The 24698-nt window shown below is 47.4% G+C and overlaps 1 long non-coding RNA gene across 1 annotated transcript; it reads right to left on the bottom strand.

Moving 5' to 3' along the window:
• Positions 1-943: 943 nt before the first annotated feature.
• LOC124078881 (uncharacterized) lies at positions 944-24236 on the bottom strand. The gene is made up of 3 exons (XR_006847087.2): positions 24143-24236; positions 19996-20292; positions 944-5346 (listed from the first exon to the last, which is right to left on the bottom strand). It is a non-coding gene; the product is annotated as an uncharacterized LOC124078881 (long non-coding RNA).
• Between the last annotated feature and the right edge of the window lie 462 nt (positions 24237-24698).

Genomic DNA, 24698 nt, shown 5'->3' with positions numbered 1-24698 from the left:
CCCCCCCGCTGGAACAAAGACCTCTCCACCGGTGTGGCTGTATACTGGACCAGTAGTCAATGACGGGTAAGATCCAATTGCAATGGTACCAACCTAAGGACCATATGTACTATTGGACAACCTAAGGCAGGCACGGTCCCTAAGCCACATGCTTGTTGTTTAAACAGAGAGGGGGAGATGTTGAGAGCCACAGCCGAAGGGGCCCCAGCAAACTTCCAGCTGCCAGCAAACTTCCAGCTGCTGGCTGATGATTGGCTCACAGCGGCCCCAGCAACATCTAGCTGATTGGCTCCTCTGCGGTGATGCTCATTGGGCTGTTTCCCTGCCCTTTCAGACCACGGAGCTGCTCATTGGGGGACTTTTTTGGCTCCACCCACGTGACCCAGCCAATCGGCCTCAAGAGCAGGAGGATTGTGGGAGGTGGAGAGAAGCTTGTGTGGGAGAGAGAGGCTTGTGGAAAGCCGGTGGTGGCAGTTGAGGCTCTGAGGGTTTTTCCTGAGAGGCTGTTTTGTTTGGCGTGTGTGGTTCTAAAAATAAAGTTAGTTTCTTTTGACAAGTGGCTCCTGATTGTGCCCAGCCAGACTGCTGCACATCAGGGCTTAGTGCTGTGGAAAGACATTTGTATCCAAAAAATGTACATAAGCCTAAGGTACTTTGGAAAGATATTCTAACAGGACAATGGAAAGGTCCTGACCCAGTGATAGTCTGGAGTCGGGGCTCTGTTTGTGTTTTTCCACAGGGAGAACAGCAGCCGATTTGGATTCCAGAGAGACTAACTAAAACAATTTCTACAGGCCAAAAGGAAAATGATTCGACTCAAATCCATAACAGCTGATATCCAGATCTCCAGCGTGGCTATTCTTACATCTGCGACAGTGATTAACCAGGATGCTTTTTTCAATATCTATTTTATTATTGCTTTTTCCCACATCATAAAGTTCTGTTTTATTTTTGAGCTCATACAGACCTAGGTTAATGTTTTTTCTGATCAGTTTTATTTTTTGACTGTGGAGTTTTTGAACATTGCAATGGAGATTTCACCTAGGTAAAGCTACAAGGCCTTTACTATTGTCTTATGTGTTATATGTTACGTGTGCACACTTCTGTTTTGTGTTGTATGTCTGTATGTGTGTATGTCCATATATCACATATGAGAAGCGCTCATGCACATGGATCCAAAAAATTTTTTTTTATTATTCACGTGATTTTAATAGTTTAATTTAATTTGGGTAAACAGCTGTTGAGGATTGTTTTAATATATGAACAAATAGAAGGTTAACAGATATGTTTGTTTACTTTCACCTTTCCTTTTCATTATATTTTATTATTCTGTTCAGGATAATGTAAATTGTTCTAAATATTGTTTTCTTGTTACCTGTTGAAATGTTACATATTTTTTTTAGCATCATTGTCAAAATTCCTATTTTCATCCCAGTGCCGGTGAAGACAAAGATAAAACCAAACTACAACTTCTTCGAGAGTTATCACAACAAACCGTGTAAACTGATACATCAATGGTTTATAACTCACCAAGTAATGCTCAATCAATGAGTCGATTTATTTTGGAAGGATATGGACATATTGATAGATTCCTCTGCTTTGAACTGCTTACAAAACTTGCCTGGACTATGTATCACTTGTATGCTTTATTTTGGGAGGATATGGACATATTGATAGATTCCTCTGCTTTGAACTGCTTACAGAACTTGCCTGGACTATGTATCACTTGTATGCTTTGTGATCTATTTGTTGATGCAGTGAATTATGATAGTGCTAGCGTATCTTTGCTGATGTGTCACCAGTGATGCAATTTTTCCTAGGAGCCGTTAATTGACTTGGTGTCATGACATTTCTGTATCCTCCTCCCTTCTACTAGTGATGGTCTAATTTTGGGGGCCAACAGAGGTGAAGTAAAGAACCTCACCCCCCCACCGGCACCAAGGCCAAATTTGGGGGCCAACAGAGGTGAGGCAAAGAACCTCACCCCCCCACTGGTACATAGGCCTATCCACAAGTATGGCTATATGCTGGACCGGTAGTCAGTGACGGGTATGATCCAATTGCAGTGGTATCAACCTAAGACAGGAGGCTAACGCCTAAAAGTCAGTTTTCCGATGACGGGTAAGAACCATATGTTGAATTGGACAAACCTAACAGGCACGGTCCCTAGTCAGATTGCTTGTTACTTAAACATAAGGGGGGAGATGCTAAGAGCCAAGTATATGATGCATGGCATTTTTGGTCGAAAGGTGACGCCAGCTAGCCATTGAGATGATATGATTATGTTAAGATTTGCATTCATATGGATATTGGACTCCTGCTGTTCACCTAGGCCGGCTACGGGACTCCTGGAGAGTTCCCATTGGTTGGGGAAGTACAGTAGGAGGGAGTTCCGGGGGAGGAGCTCTCTTCCGGGAGGAGGCCGCGTGGGTGGAAAAAATCTGCCCGGGCGGTACCGGACATTGGCGGCAGTTTCAAAAAATAAACTTTGTTCCTGCTTGAGTGGCTCGTGATTTTGTGCCCAGCCAGACTGCGGCAAACCTCGAGTCTTTATAAATTACCTTGTCTGCAGCATACAGTTATAGCAACAGAAAACCAACTAAGACAGGATCGTTCTTCCATCTTCAAAGCAAGCACCATCAGGCCAAGTCCTTTGCATATCTTCACCTCTTTGTTTCTGTCACTCTGCTTCCTTTTTCACCTCTATGGCCCCTCATGATTATGTGGGGCCCACCCAGATAATCCAGGATAATATCTGCCCTCAAGGTCAGCGGAATAGCAACCTTAATTCCATCTGCAACTTTTGCCACATACCCTAACCCATTCACAGCTTCTGGGGATCAGCATGTGGATTTGGGGGTCCATTATTCTGCACATGACACCTGGCACATCTTAGCTGTGCTTCACTCCTGCCACATCTTTCTAGAGCATGCCCCAGAGAGCTCGAGTTTTCAGGGGAATCAGACCCTCTGCATTGTTTCTATGGACTCCAGTGACTAATACACCGCATGCTCCGGGGAAGAAGGCTTAAACCGTCTTAGGCAGCAACTTTCACATGTAATAAACCATAGCCGGGCTCGCCTGTTCTGATGAGTGAACACTTTGGTCTGATGTTTAAAGCCAGCTTGAAGGACAGACGGTGACCCCAAAGAGAAGCAGCTCATGGGATCTGAATTCTGATTTGTTTGCCAAGGTCAGTGTTTTTTCTGGCCAAGGTAGAATACATAAAAATGACCTCCCAGAGATTCTTGCTGATCAGCAGAGGTCTCCATTTCTAACCCAAGACAAGCCTGCATTTCTCTCTCAGGCGATTTCCTCTTTAAACTTTGGAATCGATTCACTTTCAAGGCCTCAGTGCCTTCTGGAAGAAAACTTGGTAATCTAATGATAAAGATCCCAGAAAATACGTCAGCGATGAGGATGTGGGAATGAGAAACTGGGATTCCTGTTTCCTCTCCCGCAGGGTTGGTGTTGATTGACTGGCAGTTGACAAACAGGTGTCCCAACTCAGGTGTGGAAACTTGGTAAAGAAGAGGGACAGCCTTCAGACTCGGAACGGAATCCCACACACCTGGGGCAAAGGGCTAGTCTTTGGGCACAGAGATCTCGTGATGGGGTGGAAATAAATTATGGTGACTTCTAACTGCAGTCCTCTCTCAGTGTCCATAGGGGTGATTCCCAGGAACTCCCCACAGATACCAAAATCTGTGGGTGCTCTCTGTCCTTATAGGAAGTGGTACAGTATTTGCATATAATACGCCTACACTTCTTTATACTTTAATTCATCTCTAGATAATTTATAGTTCCTAATACAATGCAAATGCTATGTGAGTAGTTGTCACACTGTAGATTTGAGGGCGGGGGTGACAGGGCCAAGGAGCTCAATGTACTCAGCCCAGATGCCAATTTTTTTTGATCAACAGTTGGTTGAATCCATAGATGTGGGGAACCGAAGGTACCTTGAATTCAGCCTTAATTAAAACTGAATTTAAAATTAGAAGTTATGGGAATTTGGGGGCAAGCAGTTCAAGTGAAACTCAAAAAAAAAAGACTTAGATGTGAGCACCTCTGAAATACTAAAAGCATTGAGATAATAACTTTTATGTCGTTATCTTAGCAGTTTGGTGTCCATTGACATTAAAATCAGCCTAAATCTCTCCTTCTTCCCTACCTTGTTAGGATGAAGGAGGATCTAAATCTGTTGTTGACTAACAGAACCAGAGTTTTCCTGTTATATTAAAGTAAATGTTTAACAAACATTTCTGATGTCTTCTGACTTCTAACCTCTATTAGGTTATGATGTTTGTTATAGGAAACTCCCTTCGTCAAGATGATTGTTTGTTCTCTCCACTTTGGAAACTGCTTTCCATGAGGGTCAGCTTCCTCACCAACTGTGTGATAGTTAATTTGCCAAGCCTCACCTCTCTGAACCGACTCTCATTAACTCACTGGGACCAAAGGATGGTGCAGATTCTCTAAAACGTCGTCCTAAATGCCATCCTCCTCATAAATAATTACTTTACAAGTAAAAGTAATCTACAGCAGCGATACTCAAACTTGGCTACATATTCAAATCATTTGAGGAGCATTTAAGAATCTCAATGTCCAGGTCGTACCTCAGAGCAAATTAATCAGGCTCTCTAGCAGGAGTGGGCCTAGAAAACAGTATTTAAAAAAAAAATCTTGATTTTTTAATTGGCCCATAATGATTGCATATATTTATGGGGTACAGTGTGATATTTCAACACAGATCAGAATAACTGACGTAACTATAACCTCCAACACTTATCATTTCTTTGTGTTGGGAAAATTCAAAATCAGTTATTTTGAAACGTGCAGTTAAGTGGTGCTGACCCCAGCTGCCCTATTGTGCTACAGAATCCTAGAAGTTACCCCCACCCCTACCAGGGCACCTCTGTCCCCAGGAACCATTCCCGGTCGCTGTCTCCCTTCCCAGCCTCTGGTAACCAGTGTTCCAGAACACTTTTAGATCCCACGTGGAAGTGAGAGCCTCTCATGCTTTTCTTTCTACACCTGGCTTCTTTCTTAACGTAATGTCCTCCACGATCGTCTATGTTGCTACAAATAGCAGGATTTCACTCATGTTTTACATCTTCAGGATGGTCCACCGTGTTTCATTATTTTTCCATTCATCGACGGTAAGTTAGACAGCTTTGCATCACGATGACAGAAAACCTGACAAGAGCAATGGAGAGCGTGGGAAGTTCATTCCGGCTCAGGTTTCAGAGGTTCAGTTCACAGTTAGCCAACTCCATGGCTCTGGGCCTGAGACAATGGCAGAGCATCATGGCGGGAGGGTGGGACCAAGGACAGACAGCCAGGAAGCTGGAGAGAGAAAGAGACAGCATCACATTCACCAGAACAAAATAGAAACCCTAAAGGCATTTCCCCTGTAATCTATTTCCTCTAGCCACACCCTACTTGCCTGCAGCTGCTTCCCAGTTAATCTGTACCAGTGGATTCATCCAGTGATTAGGTTGTAACTCCCATCACCTAATAATTTCACCTCTGAACATTCTTGCAGGAATGTCTCACATGAGCTTTTAGGGGACACCATAGATCCAAACCAGAGCAGATGGACACCGAGGAATCAGTATTTTTAAAGCTGCTGGAGTGATTCCAATGTGTACCCAAGTTCATATCTGTGAGCCATTAGCATCGGTCTGGGGGTGTGTTAGAAAGGCAGATCCCAGAAACATCTTAATCATACCCATCAGGATCTGGTTTTAATCAGATCCCCCACATAATCCCTAACCACACTGAAGTCTGAAGAACACTGCTTTATGCTCCAAAACAGAATTCCAATTTCACGCAAACTGACACATGAAACCTAGCAATGAGCATGGCCTTACTCCACGATGCAACTTTGGCCGATTCATTTATCTTCCTGGAGGCTCAGCTCCCAACTTGTTAAATGAAGAGTCTGGGCAGGGTCTCATCCCATCTCTTTTCTATCCCTGAATTTCTGTTAAATTGCCGGTCTGTTTTGTATTCTGTGCACATCAGGACCATTTCTCCTTCTTGAGATTCAGAACACCAAGGTGCACCAGAGTCGGCAGAGGGGGTAATGAATCGACACCCTTGCTAGTTAGAGGGCATTTCCTCTGAATCTTGCCTTTACTTTCCCTGGAGTCACAGGTTATGTTTTGGAACAGGATCACAGAAATTCCAACATCGTGCGTTCTCCTTGCAGGCACAATTTCCAATAAAAGTGATAATGTTCAAATATTATGGCTTGATGAAGGGCAAATTGCCCCCACAGAACGTATTTATGCAGTTGTTCTCGCTTCCTCTCATTTGAACCCGGCCATTACAAACAGTGTCTCCTGGAAGCATCCAGAATGTCATCCCTGAGGACATGATCTGCCTTCAGTAGCCGGAGGAGAAGAAGCCCTCTGTGAGCTCGTGCCTTCCCCAGGGGCCACAGGCAATAAAAACCACCGGTAATGAGACTCGAGGGAGCCGGGCTCTTGTCTTGAAGTTGCCGTTGCCGTTGCTCAGGCACGTACCTCGAGGAGCTGGGTGATAATGTTGGCGCCTGTCTCTCCCGCTACAACGAGAAGACCAAACTAGCTGGAAACGCTTTCCAACACGTTGGCTCTATTTTTTGGTCACCATGTACAGCACACATATATTGAATTCTTTATGATTCCTGTTTTCAGAATTAGGAAAGGACCAAGTTGGTTTTCTAGGTAGATTTGTGTCACCTTGGTTGTGGCCTGTGTTTTGCAAAACCTCCCTTTTTCCTTCAAAATTGGACTCAGGTTAATTTAAGCAGAAAGGGAAAACTTATTTGAAAGCCTTTTAGTGTTCATATAACGAATGCCCCCAAAGCCATAAATGGGGGTGGGGCAGGGAGCCTCTCCCAGGAGTGTGCACCACTGGCTCATGCAGCCTGCAGTGCCGTAGGACCTGCTTACACTCGGTCCCCTAAACACTACAAGAGGATGCTTATTGTTACTCAGGGCAACTGGTACCAGATGCTGCTGCCTGCAGCTTCCTCTGTCAGTCGAGGAGCACAGGGAAAATTATTTCTCCCTCATATTCTGGCTGGTATGAGTTGGACGTGTCTCCTGAACACATCACCACCATGACCTGGGCCCTTTTCATCCTGTGATGCGCCTACACTGAGATTCTTCTCTTCTAGCTCCACACACAGTAGAAATACATGTGGGAAATGCTGCACCCCGAGTATTATTGCACACATCACTCCCATCTATTGTACGGCTCCTTCCAAATTGAAAAGGTTTTCAGGTGTCTTCCTGATGCTCATACAGGATCCATGGGACTGGAAAGTGCCTTGGAGTCTTGTTATCCTCAGCAGAGCCGATTTACGGGTAAGTGGATTAGCTATTCCCCAGCTTGTAATGGGCCTTGGAGGTAAAATGACTACTTGAAGCTTCAAGGGCAAGCATTGAGTGTCCAGTTAGGAACCATTCACCCTTCTCAGTCTGGAGGGAGGGAGAAGTAGCTGAGTGCTAGAGCAACGGCCTAGCATGCACTAGGCCCTAGGTGCATCCCCATCGCTGCCAATAAAAATGGGTATCAGGTTCCAATGTATGAATTGGGGGAAAAGATGACACTGAGACTACATCACTAAAGTGGTGAGTATTCTCCTTCCCCACGGGGAGTCAAGTGCTGCTGATCCTGTACAGGCTGGACTCTCCCCCGACTTCCCTCTTCCCTACCGTCACCAAGAAGATCATTTTAATGGCAGCAGAGTCTTCTTAATCATCATGGCTACAAAGACAGGCTAGATCTCATCCCTTCCTCCCAGAATATTTTAGCTGCTTCTTCTACATGATCCTGAGTCATTTCTGGCATCTTAATTGTCTAGGGAGGAGCAAAGCTAGGTTTTAGATGGGCAAAGCACGAGGTTTACTTCCAGCCACTCTAATTGGTGCAATGAACATAGACTCCGACCTGCACATTTATAAAACGAGTTCAGTTGACAATCATGGTCCTGCCTTGACTGATTTGCCCTTGAATGCATGTACATCCCAAATTTTTGCCATGTTTAATTAGCAATGTTCTATTTTCTGTGTAATCCTTGGCCTCTGGGTTTGTTTGTTTGTTTGTTTGTTTTGTTTTGTTTTTTACTTTTTTCATGGTTGTTTGAGGAATTAAGGTAGTTTTCATTTTAAAATATTTAATGGACAAAGATTCAATAAATTCAAGGTGCACAATAGAATGATCTGTCACACGCATGTTTGTGCGTGTGTCGTGATCACCACGGGTTCTGATTTTGCCATGGACCCCTGGAGGCTGTCCAGAGCTCAGGATACAGGAACATGGCCTTTGTCTAATGAGCCGTCGGGGGAGATGCTTCCTGACCCTGGAGTCTGCCACCTGGCAGCCCTGATGGTGAAGGACTGAGTGTGGTTTTTCTGATTCTCCAACCTTATGACTGAAACAGACAAGAGATTGTTTAGTGTGGTAACCACAGGAACCAGGCTTGCAACCGGCAAGTTGCACTGAGAATGTGGGGAAGCTGAGATTGTCATTGTTTCTCTAAATGATTCTGTGGCGTGAGAAGCAGCTGCAGGGCCCTGAGGCCTTTGTATTCCTCACGTTCTCTACAGCATCCCCCAGTGTGGGAGACCAACCTTGCACGTGACTGAGTCACACTCCCCAGCTGGGTGCTGAGGCGATCAGTCACAGAAATGTGGCAGAGCCCCCACCCTTCTTGGGTTCGAGGGTCAGTGTGTCTTGCTACAGCCCCATGGGTGAAGCTATGCTCACCTGTTCCTTTGTAATATAACCCCTTGCCCTGTTTAGGATAGAATCTTCCATGGAAGTGCCTTGGGTGTGTCCCCCTCTCTTACTGTGCCCTTGGGTGTGGCCTACCCAGATGTCAGTCAACCTGCTGACAGTGGACATCATGAAGCTAGACTCAGCCCCCTGAAACCTGACCCCTTGCCTCATTTGAATAGCTTCTCCTCAATAAAAGGGGTCAGCGCGTGCTCTCGCGCTCTCTCTTTCTGGGGACCCTTAAGGTCAGAGGAGCCGTCACAGCGACCCCAAAGAAAAAGGTATTTGTGTCTCTTGTGTGGTTATTTTGCACAGCCCAGTCAGCCCAGTTCAACTGGAGTGACCCCTGAGCCTTTTAGTCACGAAAACAGAAACCCAGCACCCCAGCCCTGGCACGGCACTGCCCTCAGAACCCTGACCTTGATGGACACTTGGCCCCAGGCAGCCACACACGGGAATGTTTATCAGCTCCCTTGCGGCATAATTGACCTATGGCAAATTGTACATGTCCAAAGTACATGATTTGGCATTTTGATCCATAAATACACCCGTGAAACCGTCACCACATCCATATAATGAATGTGTCCATCATCACAACTTTCCACCTCTCGGTTTGCTATGGCTTACCCAAGTCTTTCCCCCCAGCAACCGCCAACTTCATTTACTATGGATCATTTTGCATTTCCTAGCCTGAGTTCTTTTTGTCTGGTTTCTCTCCTTCAGCTTAATTTTGAAATCCATCCGTTTTGCTGCACGTTCGTTCATTTTTTCTTGCCGGGTAGCATTCCACTATGTGGATGTAATTCAGCTCCTGGGTCCTCTGGCTGGCTGACAGCTATTTGTGGCATTTCCACTTTATGGCAATGGCATAATGCTATTGTCAACACTTGTGTACAGTCTCCAGAGGTGAGGAGAGGCCAAGGGAAGAAGAATGGAGAGGTTGGTCAATAGGAAGAATAAGTTCTGGAATTCTATTGCACAGTGGGCTTAATACAGTCCACAGTAATGACCTGTGCACTTTGAAATAGCTGGAAGAGAGGCTTTGAACATTTCTCTACAAAGAAACAGATATATATTTGAGGTGATGGATATGTTCCATGCCCTGATTTGATCATCATGCAATGTAATACGTGATTGGAAACTTCACATTGTACCATGTCAGGGTGTGCAATTACTAGATGTCAATCAAAAATAAAATGGAACTCAGGCTTTGCAGGAACATACCCTTCTACTTCTCTTGGGTAAATAACTAGGAATGGACTGCTGGACCACATGAGAGGAAGGGTTAAATTCTTCAGGAAGTGCTGAACTGTTTTTTCCAAAGTGGCTGCTTCATTTTCTGTTCCTCCAGCAGAGTCTGAGTTCCAAGTTCTCCATGTCCTCATCAACACATAAAGAGTTCTAGAGAGTTCCATAAATCACAACCTGACACAGACAACTTGAGATTAATACAGTGCTAGAGCTGCACCCAAAGATCAGGGCGCATGAGTCCCTGGCCATCCAGCACAGCCACGAGTGTCACAAAATGGAAAACCGACCGGCTCAAAGCAGGGCACAGACAAGGTCATTTATGGAAAAGGGAAAGGACTGAGCGAACACCCTGTTCTGGGTCATTCTGCCGTGATCCCCCCCCACCGCCCCGTTCTACGACTGTTTTCTGGAGCCCACACTCTGTGAATCCCCAACAGGACAAAGATCTCCCTTTAAGAAATTCGTTATCACACTCTTTTTTTTTTTTTGGCATTTTCCTTTTTGTTGCTAGTGCATTATGCTTTCACATAACAGTGGGGCTCATCTGGACATATTCATAGATGCAGATGACCATTTCCTCCCTTTTAATCCCCAGTACCACTCTCTTCTCCCACTCTTCCGTCCCCCTCGGTTCCCCATTTCTCTACCAATCTCTACTTTGGCAAGATCTCCTTTTTTTTTTTACCCCCCATAGCTTCTGCACATGACAGAAAACATTTGACCCTTGACTTCCTGAGTGGCTTATTTACATACCGCGAGTTCTCCAGTTTCTCCCATTTACTAGCAAATGACATACCATTCTTCTTCGTGCTGAGTAGAACTTCACTGTGTGTGTATATACCACATTTTCTCTACCCCCTCACCTACTGATGGACATCTCAGCTGATTTCATAACCTGAGCACCAGGATTGCGCTGCCGTAAACGCTGAAATGCATGCTGATTTTAGCTCTTTTGAATAAGTATCAGGAGTGGAACAGCTGGGTCTTATGGGCTATGCCGTATTTTGACACACCTGGGAATAGAATCTTTATATTTATCGTCTTCCAAGTCTGACAGTGGCTTTTAATACACCCCAGGCTTCTTTTCCTTATCGTGCGTACTTAAGTACATGACACGGTGTTTTGACACACGTATGCACAGCGAAATGGTTACCGCAGTCAGGAAAAGCAACACGCCTGTCACCTCACATAGTCACCGTGTTATTTTTGTGGCACAAGCACCTGAAACCTCCTCTTGAGCAGAGGTCCCCGACACCCCCACATATTCCTAACTGTGGTCCTCACGGAGGTGGGGGCTCTCAGGGCGTAGCCCCCAGACACACCTTGAAGGCTAGCTTAAGTGCTGGCATGCTCAGCCTCATCCCCAAAGCAACGAGAACAGCTTTCTCCTCCGGATTTACATCCGAAACCATCTGATGCCAATCTGTTCTCTAAGAGCCGAGAGGCTTCTGAGCATCTCGGGACTGAAATCAGCACAGCTTTTGTCTAGTGGTTTCTAATGAGCAGGGTTTTTTCCCCGTCCTGGGTTACATTAGCCATTGTCAGTGCCTCTTGATATGGAATTGCCTGGGATAAATAACCTACCTCATAAATAACAGAGCATAAAGGTCTTACTCTGTTCCCAGATTTTTTTTTCCTGACTACAGAATCCCTCTCCCTGGAACCTTTAATTTAAACTGAACTTGATCTGTCTGATGTCTGCACCACTGGGGGCCCAGGAAATGCCATCTCTCTTTCTTTGTAGCCTTAAGGAAAAGAAGATGGGGGGAAAAAGGGCGTTCCAGGTTTCAAGTACCATTTCTTTGTCTTGCAAAAATGAGGATTTTTTTCCCCATCTGCTCTCTATCAACTTTTAAGGCTCAGCTTAGCCTCCAACATTTAAACATGCTTTTACAATTAGTCCCCGCCTCTGAGGTCCATAGGATGAGCATGGTTAAGGAATCCAAGTGCCTCTCTTCTCTGCCTCTGCTTCCTTTCGTGGTTGGTTCCACGTGTATGTTTTTAAATTAACCTACACGAAAACTGGTATTTTTTAAAAGAAAGGTGTAAACATTTTCAATGAATTAGATTTGTGTCTCCAGAGCCTCACAGGAGGGACAGGACAGTTCCGACGACCCCTAGTCTGCACCACTGCCCTGGGTACCCTCCTCCACCATGACCATCACCCTGGGGGATCCACGCTCTGTGGAGCTAGTTTGCCTCCGCCCGAATGTGGCGTGAACCCGCTCACACCTCATGTGGCATTTGAGACCAGCCCAGTACCTTGGAGGCTTCCCTCTGTCCTTGCCCGTAACCTAGCCCCTAACTGTCCATTGTAGGAATATGTCATCATTTGTTTCATCCACAAACCACGGAAGCTTTGGGGGGATTTTTTTCTACTCTTGGCAATTATTATAATGATTGCTATAAACCCCAAGGTATAGGTCTTCGTGTGAGCATATGTTTTTATTTCTCCAGGATGAGTACCTAGAAGTGGGGCTGCTGGGTCACTTGGGAAGTTCTGTCCCTATGTATTCACATCCTCTTGGTTTCACTGATAGAAGCCTCGTAGTTTTCAACAGATCTAATTACTTAGTGTTTAGAGCTATTTGAAGATCTTTATGCTTTCGTTCCAATCATTGCTAGGATATAGAAATGTGATGAGTTCTGTGTCTTCTGTGACGCTAAACTCATTAGTTGTAGGAGCTTTTGTTGATGTTTTGTAGATTTCTCAAGAGATTCTACCCAGACAATCATATCAACTGCTCATGGGGACAATTTTATCTCTTCCTTTCCATTTTAAGTGCATCTCTCTTGCTTTATCACACTGGCTTGACCTCCCAGTATTATGTCCGATAGTATTTAGTGATGAACAGCATCATACTGTTTACAAAACTTAAGATAAAAGGGTTCAGGCTTTTCCCACTAAATGTAATCTTAGCTAAAAGGTTTTGTATAAATGCCCTTTAAGTGAAGTTTCCTTCTAAACTCTAGTTGCTTAAAATCTTTATAATGGACATCAAATATTTCTAATGTTTTTCCTGCACCTGTGGATAAGATGGTGTGTGTGTGTGTGTGTGTGTGTGAGTGTGTTTATTTAGACTGTTAATAATGGTGGATTAGACAGATCGGCTTTCTAACATTACTTTCACAGGATAAAACCCATTTGACTGCAATATATTTTTCTTCTTACATATGCCTAGATGCCTTCCTCCATTTGATGCTGCTATGACAAAATTCCCAAGTCTGCCTACTTTATAAAGAAAAGAGTTTTATTGAGCTCACCATCCTGAGGTCCAAGAGCAGGTGAAAACATCTTCTTGGCTCCTGGTGAGGGCCTTGTGTGGCATCATACCATGGTGGAGAAGTTGATTGCGGAAGTAAGTGAGGGAGGAAAAAGCATGTAGCAACAGAGGCCAAGTTCTTAAGAACTAATCCATTCCCTGAAGAAATAACTCAGACTCTTGAGAATGATATGCATCCATTCAGGAGGGCAGAGGGCTCTGTGACCCGCTCACCTCCGAGGCCCCGCCACCTCTCAACACTCTCCCGCTGGGGACAGAGTCCCAACGTGAGTTTTGGTGGGGACAAACCATGTTCAAATGGCAGTGCCATATTTGATGGAATTTTTGTTTATTTCTATGTTTATAAACATATGAATCTCTGGTTTTCCTCGAGCATTCGTGTCTGGTTTTGTACCAGGGTAATGCTGGATTTGGGATTTTCTCGAACCTCATCTTCTTTTGGAAGTAATTATATACAAAACTGGAGATATTTCTTTAAATGTCTGGCAGAATTTCCATGCCCAAAAGTATTTCAAGACCAGGGGATGCCTTTCTGAAAGGCTTGTTATTTTATTAAGTGTCCAATCTCCTTAATAGATGTAAGAAAAATCACGTAACATAGTCCTTTTTGAGACAGCGTCTATAGTTTGTGGCTTTAAAGTAATTTTGCACACTATCAAAGTGGTGCACGTGGACTGTTCGTAGAGTCCCCGTTACCTTCCTAAGGTCTCTAGGGCACCACTCAAGTGTGCCTCCTCTTCTGTTGCTGATATTGCTAATTTGCGTTTTCTCTGCTTTTCTCTTTGTCAGCCCAGCGAGATGGATCGATGTTATTGATCTTTTCAACAATAAGCTCCTGGTTTCATTGAGTCCAATCAGGACCCTAGGAGGATGCTCACTTGAGCCCTCTGATCTCTGCGATCTCTTAGAAACCATCGCGCTTGCCTTTCCAACTCTCTGGTTAACAGCATGGCTTCTATGGCCTCCCTTGGACATCTACCTCCTGCAATTATGTCTCTATCTGGAACCAAGCAGCATCGGGACAAAAGAAAACAGCAGTGGAGACGTGGGCTCCCTCTGGGGACTGGACGGGACTGTACTGAACTGCCTGGGGGCAGAAGCGTTTTCTTCTCAGAAGATCTCTCCCTGGTCCCTCTTCAGTCCTTTACTGCAGCCATTGCTGATGGATCACTGGGCTGCAGCAGTGGAGAGTCAAGACAGAAAGAAAGAAAAGCAGAGAATCCTCAGGCACCGTCCTTCTGACCCTGGGACTGGACAGAGAGGGCAGGTGCTCTTTCTGTTCACACCAGTGTGCTCTTCTGAGTGTGAAGCTGCCTCGGAGGCCTGTCTCCGTGGTCCTCTCCTGTTCCCTTCACTGCTCGGAGCCTCCTGATAACCACTCAGCACGTTCTGTCCAGGTCTGTGTTTGTGTCCAGTGGGAGGAGCCGGTGGAACGTGTGCTCTTGGTCTTCCCTGGAATTGGAAATCTCTATGTTTTTCTTACTAACAAGTATCTAGAATTTTCTAGAGGGGATCTATGCTGTGGTGTGGCTGTGGGTGGTTCCCACCCAAATGCTAGTTGTGATTTGATTCCCCTTGTAGTGGTGTAGAGGCAGGGGGACCTTCAAGAGATAACTAGGTCATGGGAGCAACCCATCGTGCACGCATGGCTCAATGTCTTTCTGGAGACTCAGGGAGGTGTCACAGGACTGGTCTGGCTCTCCTGGAACGGGCTAGTTGTTGAGAGCAAGTGGTGGGGAGCCACGGTTACCTCTGCAAATGTGTCAGCTCACTCCCCAGCCTGCCTTCCCACCCTGGGATGCCATCACCATGAGACCCTCACCAGAAGCCAAAGAGGATCCATGCTTTTGGACATCGAGAAACTATAAGCCAAGCAAACCTCTTTTCTTGATAAATCTTCCAGCCTGAGGCATTTTGTTAGAGCCACATAAAACTGTCTATGACAGTCTGTCTCAGAGAAGTAGAGACAATTTGACAAACATTGGGGTCTCTGGGGAATCAACTCTGAGACAGGGATCAGCCCTTACACAGTGACAAGGTGACTCTCTTGACCTTAAATAGTATTCAGAATACCCAGAGGAGAACAGAATTCATTATAGGTGATATAGTGTTCTGTGTTTGTGCTAGAAGGAAACTCACTTGTTCAGAGTTCAATGGGTCCTTTCTGAGAAAAACAGTAAACACCAGATATTTCCAACCTACTAAATCCTAAAATGATTTAATCCTTGTGTCAGCCTTACTTGAAGTCAGCTGCGGTCAGCAATATCAGCGTGTACCCAAAGGGCCAGATTTGTTAAGACCTAAGGTCCACATTTGGCAAGGTCGGCCACAGCCATAGAGCATCGGTTACTTCCTCTAGACAAGGCCTGCAGAGAGCTGCCTGGGTCAGCCCCCACCGTGGACCGTGTGATCAGGACAGAGGTGAGAAGGCTTCACATCTGTGCAACTCCCCCCACTTTCCCAGCTTCACTCTGTCCACTGCACAAATCCCGTATCTCGTAGCTCTGTGAATTAAGATACGAGGTTTGTTCAAAAACCAATAAACAATATCTTTTTTCCCCTCCAGATTTTGGAACAAATTAAGAATAAAACTAAAAACTCAGGCAGCTGGAGACTGAAGTATTTTTCTTTATTACTGATACGACTCTTGGAATAACTGGCTTTAGGTCTGAAGCTAAGTGGCATGGCTAACATCTCACCCTGAACCGGACAGACCCGCCCAACCCAGGGGCAGACACAGGTGGGCAACTATGGCCCTCCCTCTCTCCCCTGCTCACAGAGGCAGGAGGCCAAGGGGTAGAGTTTGCGAGGATTTAGATGCCAAAGAAGAAGATGAAAGAATCCGGCCAGCCGTGCTCAAATTCCACTTCCAGACTCATCCATTGGCTCAGTTTTGCTTCTTGTCTTGGTGAGGAGCAAGGGAGGGCCACTAGGAAGAGAGGACGTAACAGAGGGGCCAAGACACTAAGCCTTTGTCACATGACTAGGACAAGCAAGGATAGTGCACTTTCTCGACCCTCCTGTGTCCTGCCTGGGCCTCCAGGAGCAGGGAGCAAGCTTCTCACACACTCTCTTTGGCCTTCATAAGGAGAAAAGGGACACTGTCTCCTCCTCAGACTCACAGTGGGAAGCGTTTAGAAGGCAGAGGGTCAGAAACTAAACAAGATAGCTCAAAACTTCAAAAAACAAAAGTCAGATGTCTCTCCCAAGGAGGAGGGGAGAGGTTTCCAGTGCCGGTCACTCCAGGTCTGGGCTGTTCCTGAAGCCCTCTCTGCACTGCCCAATCTCCTTCTGCTCCGAGCAGTCACTGACCCTCTGTGAGCCAAGGGTAGCAGTGAGAATCCTGGAGCTTGTTCCAACAGAAAAGGACAATGCCCGGGACACATTCGCCCTGAGGGGTGATAATGTCACAGGGCCTCTGACATTCAGGTTCAAAACTTTTCCACGTTTTCCCTCCATTCTCTGCCCGGAGCCCAGGGACAATATGGGAACACCTGCAGGATGGCCCCTTTGGTCCCTTCATTGCTCTGAATAATTGTTCTGCTATCTGCAGCATTCCCCAGATAAGACTCGCTCCGGGTTTAAACTTCATTTAATTTCCTCTTTTAAGTCACATGACCCAGCTCACCGCAGTTTTGTGCCTTGTCGGGAGAGAGCCAAGGATGCAGAACAGGATCTCAGAACAAAATCCTCCAGTGCTTTTGCTGTTGAGATGATGGGATGAAAAGAGAATCAAATTCACATCCCTTGGGTGCTGAGATAACCGTGAAAGGCTCTCCTTCCAAGTCAAGCTTGGACCAGAGAGTGTCCAGCACACAGTGACATCCAGCAGGATTCAGAAGGCAGCTGGGCTTTGACTGAAGGGCCCAGGAGCACCCGAAGGTCCTCTATGGGACTGGTTATAACGCCATCGCATTGCTCAGCCCCTCCCCAGACCAGCGGCCCCTGCATCGCCTTCCCCAGGGGGTGACAGAGCAGGTCGGGAAACCAAGGCTGCAGGGTCAACCTAAGGTGGGCAGAGCCATTTCCTGCTAAAGAAAATCATCAAAAAAAATTTAGGCAACAACAGTTTTTATAAAGTGCCAGAGAGCAACAGCGTAGTAAAGAGTTTCCTGGTTGTCTTGGCTGATTTGGGCTCTGGTGACAAATTACCCAGGCTGGTGGCTTAATTAACAAACTTTCTCACAGCTCTGGAGGCTGAGACATTCAGGATCAGGGCACTGCAGGTGCCAGGTCTGGTGAGGGCACTCTTCCTGGTGTGTGAGGATCTTCTTATGGCAGCCAGCAGGCAGGGACAGGTCTCATGTCCCCCACTCTTCCTAGAAGGGCACTGATCCCACCATAAAGACCCTACCCTCATGACCTAATCTAACCGTCTCCCAAGCCCTCGTCTCCATGTACCATCACGTTCGAGGGTCCAGATGTTAACACATGAGATGAATTTTGAGCGACACAATATTCAGTCCATTACAACCCAACCCAGCCCCCCCATGTCCTTTCTGCATGTAAAGTATGTTTGTTCCGTCCCAACCACCCCAAATTTCTTAAATCATTCCAGCTTCAATTTTAAACTCCAATTCCAAGCATGTTGTCTAAATCAGCTACGGGTGAGACTCAGAGAATAACTCATCCTGAGCAGATTCCTCCCCACCTTCCAACCTGTGAAACCAAACCACCTAAGTGCTTCCAAAATACAACAGTGTGACAGGGTGGGGTACAGGCTTATGGTCTCAGCTCCCAGGGGAAAAACAGTGTTTGAGACCACCCTGGGCAACACAGCGAGACACACCTCAAAAAGGGGACAGGGAGTGTGAGTGTAGCTCCGTGGTAGGATACTTGTCTTGCACGCATGAGGCCCTGGGTTCAATGCCCAGCACCACACACATAAGCAAAAGTACAACAGCAGAGCCAAGTGCAGTGGTGCACACCTGTAATCCCAGAGGCTCAGGAGGCTGAGACAGGAGGATCACCAGTTCAAAGCCAGCCTCAGCAACTTAGGAGGTGCTAACCAACTCAGTGAGACACTGTCTCTAAAAAAATACAACATAGGGCTGGGGATGGGGCTCAGTGGTCCAGTGCCCCTGAGCTCAATCCCCAGTAACAAAACAAACAAACAAACAAAAAAAAAGTACAATGGCAGGACAGACAGGACAGACAGAAGACCCACAACTCCACTCTACAATGGAGAAATAGAAATGAAGGAAGAGGTGCAGGGCCCCTGGCAAGCTCCAAACAGCAAAGGCCAGCTTTATGGGGTGGTCAAGTGTTCAGAGGTGTTCTTTGGCTTGTGCTCTGCCATCTGGGCCCACTGGGACAGAGCAGTCCCACCCCCAGGCCCCATGGGGAGGGACACGGTTCCCACCTCCCAGTGGCTCCACCCAGCGTGGCCCACACTGGTAGTTCTGCCAGATGGGGCTGCAGCCTGGGGCTCTAGGGAGTCCTGCCCTCCCTGCTAGGGTGGCCTCTTCTGCCATTGCTCCAGCAAAATGGAGGCCATGGGAAAAGATGGCACAGGGTCGGAGGGTCCTAGCATTTGATGGCGGTGAGATCAGCTAAACCAGGTCTCCCGCAGAGGACCCCTGCCCCCTAACGTGGGTCCCACTGCAAATGCTAGGGACTGCCTTCTCCAGTCGGTCAGCACCCCCTTTGCTGTTAAGGTAGACGTCCTGCAGCCTGGGCTGGGAGGGGGTCCCAGGAGCAGGGGTCCTTCCCTATTGCAGTTCACACCCCATCTCTGTTTTCCCTGCACCTCTGCCTCCAGTTCCAGAGGGACGTGAGGTCTCCACTCCGGAGTATTTGAGGATGCAATGGTGCATATTAGGTGGACTCCACTGGTTCCCCTCTCTGTGCTCAAGAGTCCACTTCTCAGTTCTTCTCAGTGAGTTTATTTCATCTTCCAAACCTGGGATTCTGTGATCACCTCCTACATGTGGGAATCACGTCTTTGTGCGATCACGTTCGTAATAGATTAAAGCTGCCAGTGAATTCTTCACCGTTCCTCTCATTTCCTGGTGGGTTCTGCACCCCTCTCCTGGATCTGAACTGGTCCTAGTAGCTTTGCTGGACACTAGAACAGAGCCCAAGCACCGGGCTCCCACCTTCCACACCCAGGCCGCAGGAGACGGAAGCTCTGCTCTGCTTCCCCCTGGAACACCCACTCTAGGGATCCAGCCACCACCCTGGGAAGAGACCCAGGGAGCCCATGAGACTCCCCAGAAGTAAATCAAAGGCCCCAGTCATCAGGCCAGGCTGAGCTGCCCAGTCCACCCGGCAGAGCGGGCAGCCATGCCAGGGAGCAGAGTGGGAGCAAGGGTGGGTCCCCAGCTCCAGCCGAAGCAACACGGAAAATACCAAGCGCTGGTTTGGACTCTTTATTAAACACAAGGTCATTTGCAAAATAAAACCATCATCGTCCCTTCCTAAGCTTTAGGGTAGCTTGTTAGACAGGAATGGAAAACCAGAGCGAGGTCTTTAAAACCTTCCTTTTCCAGCAAGACCTGGTCTCAAAATAAAAATAAATAAATAAATAAATAAAAAGGACTGGGGATGTGGCTCAGTGGTTAGGAATCTCTGGGCTCAATCCCTGGTTAAAGAAAACAAAACCCACTTTCTCTTCTGTAGTGTTTCTGTGGCTGCGTGACAAATTACTGCGGCCTTGGTGACTTGAACACAAAAACCATCAACTCACGGTTCTGAAGGTGGATGTCCAGAATCGAGGAGTCAGCACAGTTGATTTGACTCTGGGGCCTCTCTCCTTGTCTTGCCGAGGAGTGTCCTTGATGGTCTTTCTTCTGTCCCCAGTGTCCCCTCTGTGTGTCCAAATTCCCTCTGCTTACAAGGACACCTGCAGTCAGGTTGGATCAGGATCGATCTCAACATCCTCGTTTTATCTTCATCACCTCTTTAAAAGACATCTCCAAACATGGTTATCGTCTGAGGAACTGGGGATAGGACGTCAATGAAGGGGGTGCGGACAGAATGAGGCCTGTGAAACATAGAGGAAGTGAAGTCTCAGATGCATAGAGTAAGGTACACACATATTCAATGTGCCATCCCCCCACTGAGAGCATTATAAGACCAGTGTCCAAGCGCCCGTGGTTTCAAGACAGTAAATCAAAGCATAACAAGCCCCTTTAAGACAGCCCTGGAGTCTGGCTCTGCTCGCCCTCTATATAGAGCAGAGCATCTGTTTAATGAACACCAAGCATACGGCAGGAAATATGGTATCCGCGATGAAAAAGGAAGTTTGCCCATAAATCATGTTAGTAGAACCAGTTTTTTAAACAATGCATAAGGGGCAAATAATGTTTATAGTCATTCTGGAATCACAGATCTGGGAAAATTACCTAGTAAAAGCACTGCAAATCTCAGTTGCATTATCAGGAACTAAGGGGCCTCTGGATGATTGCATGTGATTCTGGCCACACCAATTTATTAGTGATATTAATAAAGTCAATTATTTGATGTGATGTGTTTACATTTCCGTTTCAGTAGCCTGTTTCTGCAAACAAACTACCCCACAGCCTCATGGTTAAAGTAACCACGACCACTACCACAGTCGCCCGTTAATTTTTGGTTGTGTGGTTGTCTGGGAGGTTTTCTGCTGGTCTGACTTGTAGTCTCCCATGTGTGTGCAGTGGGATGGTTGCTGGGCCTGGAATCCATGGGAGGCCACTAGGAGGGCATCCTCTCTCCATGGCATCTCTCCTGGGGGCCCCTTTCACTCGGAGCTTGACCTCCGTGGCTCAGAGCTGCCCAGTATTGCAGAGATGGAGGCTGGTGGCTCAGAGGTCAGAGTGCCGCACGCAAAGCCTTCCACTGGTGAAAACATGAGCAGGGCCAGTGTGGGGTCAGTGCGGGAGGGATGACGGGGTCAGTGTGGGAGGGATGACGCGGTCAGTGACTCCCAGGAGGTGTGTGTCACAGGGGCCATCCTTGGGGACCAGTCACCACAGGTCCCTACTGGACACTTGGGATGAGTCCCTTCACTTTATCTCTTGGGCTTGGACGATGGCAGTAGTTTACTTGTGCCCTTTTTGAGCCTGTTTCCTTAGGTATTGGAACCCTACAGGGACACTATAAGCCTACAGGAGGAAGTAGGGGGAACCAAGATGGCGGGACAGAGGGGGGGCAGCGTTCTTCGTCACCATGACCTGGGAAACAAGTTGTGAGGATACGGCTTCTCAGCCAGCGATATTCCTGCGCCCCTCTCACCCCAACCCCCCAACCCCCCTGGAACAAGAAGCACTCTGCCTGTCCAGGGCCCCAGACCTCAGCGTCACGGCAGGTCTCCCAACTACTGGCCCACACAGGACTACCGGGTTCCTGAGCGAGACCAATGGCGGCGGCAGCACCTGCACAGAACTTTCGGCCACCCACCCAAGGAGAAATCACGGATGCCGCTCCCACAGAGGACACCCAGCAGCTTCCCACGAGTAGGAACTCCGGCCGTCACCCCAGTGTGGCCCCCCATCTACCCACATAGGGCTCCCCGGTTGCTGCCATCTTGGGACCCTGCAGCAGTGGACTCAGTCCCCTATGCGCAGTAGCCTGTGTACATCCGGGAACTTCACACAGGCTATGAAGTCGGCCGACACTGCAAGCTACAGAGCTCACGCTGAGCTCACCATCCAACCCCATCGCCAGGCTCCCCCCACCCAACCTGACACCCACTGCTGAAGCAGGAGCCTCCATCTTGGGTCACCCTCATCACCATCTCTGGGTACCCAGTTTCTAACTCCCCGCTCTCCCCAGCGGGCGCAAACCCAGCACAGTGACACCCTGGGTACCTCCATCATCCTGAGGGCAGAGATACCAGCTAACAACAGACACTCCACCTATTGGGTGAGAAGGGAAGCAGGAAAGATGCTGATCTCCAACCAAAATGAGCCTGTGACTTCCTTCAAGATTTGTTCTCGCTCTCTCTCTCTCTCTCTCCCCCTCTCTCCTTCCCTCCCTCCCTCCCTCCCTCTCTCCCCCTCTCCTTTCCCCCACCCTCTTATCCCCAACATATGTGAACCAAGTACTTTGCATGAATTAGGATTTTGAGGTCGGGGACGTTCTGAATAGTACATCACATCGCGTGTTGTACATTCTTTTGGTTCTTTTTTTATTTTTTAAATTTTTTCTTTTTCTTTTTTCTTAACAATTTTTGCTATTCTAACATTTTTTAAAATTTTTTCTTGATGTATATGTGTGTGTGTTTTATGTACTCTACTGTCTTCCCACTTACTTATCTACCCAAAGGTACTTCCTCTCCTTCCTCCTGCTACTAATCCTCCTCTTTAGATTTCTCTTTCACACTTCCTAAGGTGTGACAACTCTGTCTCCTCACCTCCTACCTCCTCAGCAGACCATCCCACTCCTCAACCCTGGCTCTTTGTCCACCATCAGAAACTGTAAGCCCTTTTACAATCCTTCTGAGTATATTATAGATAATAATTGAACTCACCATTTCTGGACATTGTGACCAAACTATAAACATCTTGTTAGCAAACATTTCTTTTTGGGTGTATATTGTTTATATTGGGATCTGTTAACATTGTCCTTCGCCTCAAAGGAGAGGTATCAGAACCCTACAGGGACACTATAAGCCTATAGGGTAAAACAGGTAACACCTGGGATCCGCAGTGCTAGAAGGGAAGACTCACAAGCAATATGAAAAGACAAGGGAAGAAAGTACCCCGATATTAGAATCCATGGCCAACACAGCAGAAGAATGCCAGAGAAGGAGTTCAGGTTGTGCATGATTAAGATGTTCTGTGAACTAAAGGATGATGTAAGAGCAAATACAGGCGGCAAAAGACCATTCTGACAAAGAGCTACATAAGCAAATACAGGAAGCAAAAGCTTACTTCAATAGGGAGATAGAGGTTCTAAAAAAACCCAGAAATCCTTGAAATAAAAGAAACAATAAACCAAATTAAAAGTTCAATTGAAAGCATCACAACAGATTAGACCTCAGACAATAAAGACAACATACATAATCTTGAAAAGAAGGGGAGAGGAAACAGGAGGGTTGGTGGACGGTATGAGACTGCAGTCAGGCAGGAGGACCGAGTTCCATGTTCTAGGAGCTCCTCGGGTGAGCGCGTCCAGGACGATTTACTCTGCTGGACGAAGGAGGAGCAGCACAGAGCTGGGTGCCTCCTGACACCAGGACTCACAAACATTGTAGGAAGGAAAAGGCTGATGAGCCTGACTGGACACTGCACACTGGACACGTGTCCTGCATGAACACACTGTGCTCTGTAAACACCGCACCATAATGACAGTCAACTTATTAGGAAGCATATAGAAGTAAAATAAAATAAAATTTACCCCTGAGAGAAAACAAAAGCACACACAAAGTGAAGTTAAGTCAGGCTGGTTGGCAGGTGATCCCCCGCCTGCGTTCCTCCCTGCTCCACCTCCCTCTGCCCTTGACTTCCACGGCTCCCTTCCCCTGGCCTCCCTCTCCCCCTCCCCTCAGGCAGCCCCCGGCCGCCTTGCCCTTCCTTGAGTCCTGCAGCTCTCTCCTCCCACCAGGCCTCTCCCACTCCTGCTCCCTCTGCTCCAAACACTCCACACTCCGGCACCTTCTCCTGACCCTGTCTCCTTCCAGTCTCTACCCGGGGTCCTCTCTCAGGGAGGAGAGCATCCCTGATGGTGGAAGGGACACTTAGTTCCTCACGGAAGACTCTAGCAGTGGCTTGTCCTTAGACTCAGAAATGACAGAGCTCAAAAGGACCCTGACGATTCCCCAGGAGGAAGCACAGTTCCAGGAAAAGTAGGTTCTAGAAAAAGAGAAAGGCACCAACGTGAAGCCCACGGAGGCCGACGGCACCCTCGCCTACCCAGGGTCCTCCTTCGGCCGGCCAGTGTCGCATAGAGCAGTCATCCCAGACTTCCTGCCTCCCAAGATCTGGCCAAGAGGGGACCTGACCGCTGTGGGAGGAGCAAGTGTATCAAGGTTCTTCTAACAGCAAAACCCTGAAGGGGTGGAACCTGCTCACAGCCTCTCATCTCCTCGTCCCTAAGCCCACCCCCATCCTAGCCCTCTTCCCTCACCCCAGAGATGCTCCTCTGCTCTGCAACGTCCCCGACCTCCATGTGGCGAAACTGGACCAAAGCCCAGTCTTTTTCTAGCTGGACTGTCGGCATTTTCCCACTCCACCCCCTTAAATACCTCTTCCATTTGCAACTCTAGACACTGGAGGACCCCGGGGCTCTGTCCCTGACCTCTGTCCTTCTCCACGCTGTCTGCATACTGATGAAGAACTCCCATTTGCCTCCTGGACCTGCCCCTGACTCCCAGTCCTGTGTAGCTCCCTGTTCAACGTCTCCACTGAGGTCTCTGACTAATCAGCCAACATCCTCACTTTCCACATTTCAGTAGGTGGCCACAGTCCT

Source organism: Marmota monax, unplaced genomic scaffold, assembly GCF_021218885.2.
Source record: "Marmota monax isolate L192 unplaced genomic scaffold, Marmota_monax_Labrador192_F-V1.1 WCK01_AAM20220418_F8-fsc00454, whole genome shotgun sequence".
In the NCBI taxonomy this organism is placed as follows: Eukaryota; Metazoa; Chordata; class Mammalia; order Rodentia; family Sciuridae; genus Marmota; species Marmota monax.
The sequence above is the reverse complement of the archived record's forward strand: the minus strand, read 5'-3'. Positions and strand labels throughout refer to the sequence as shown.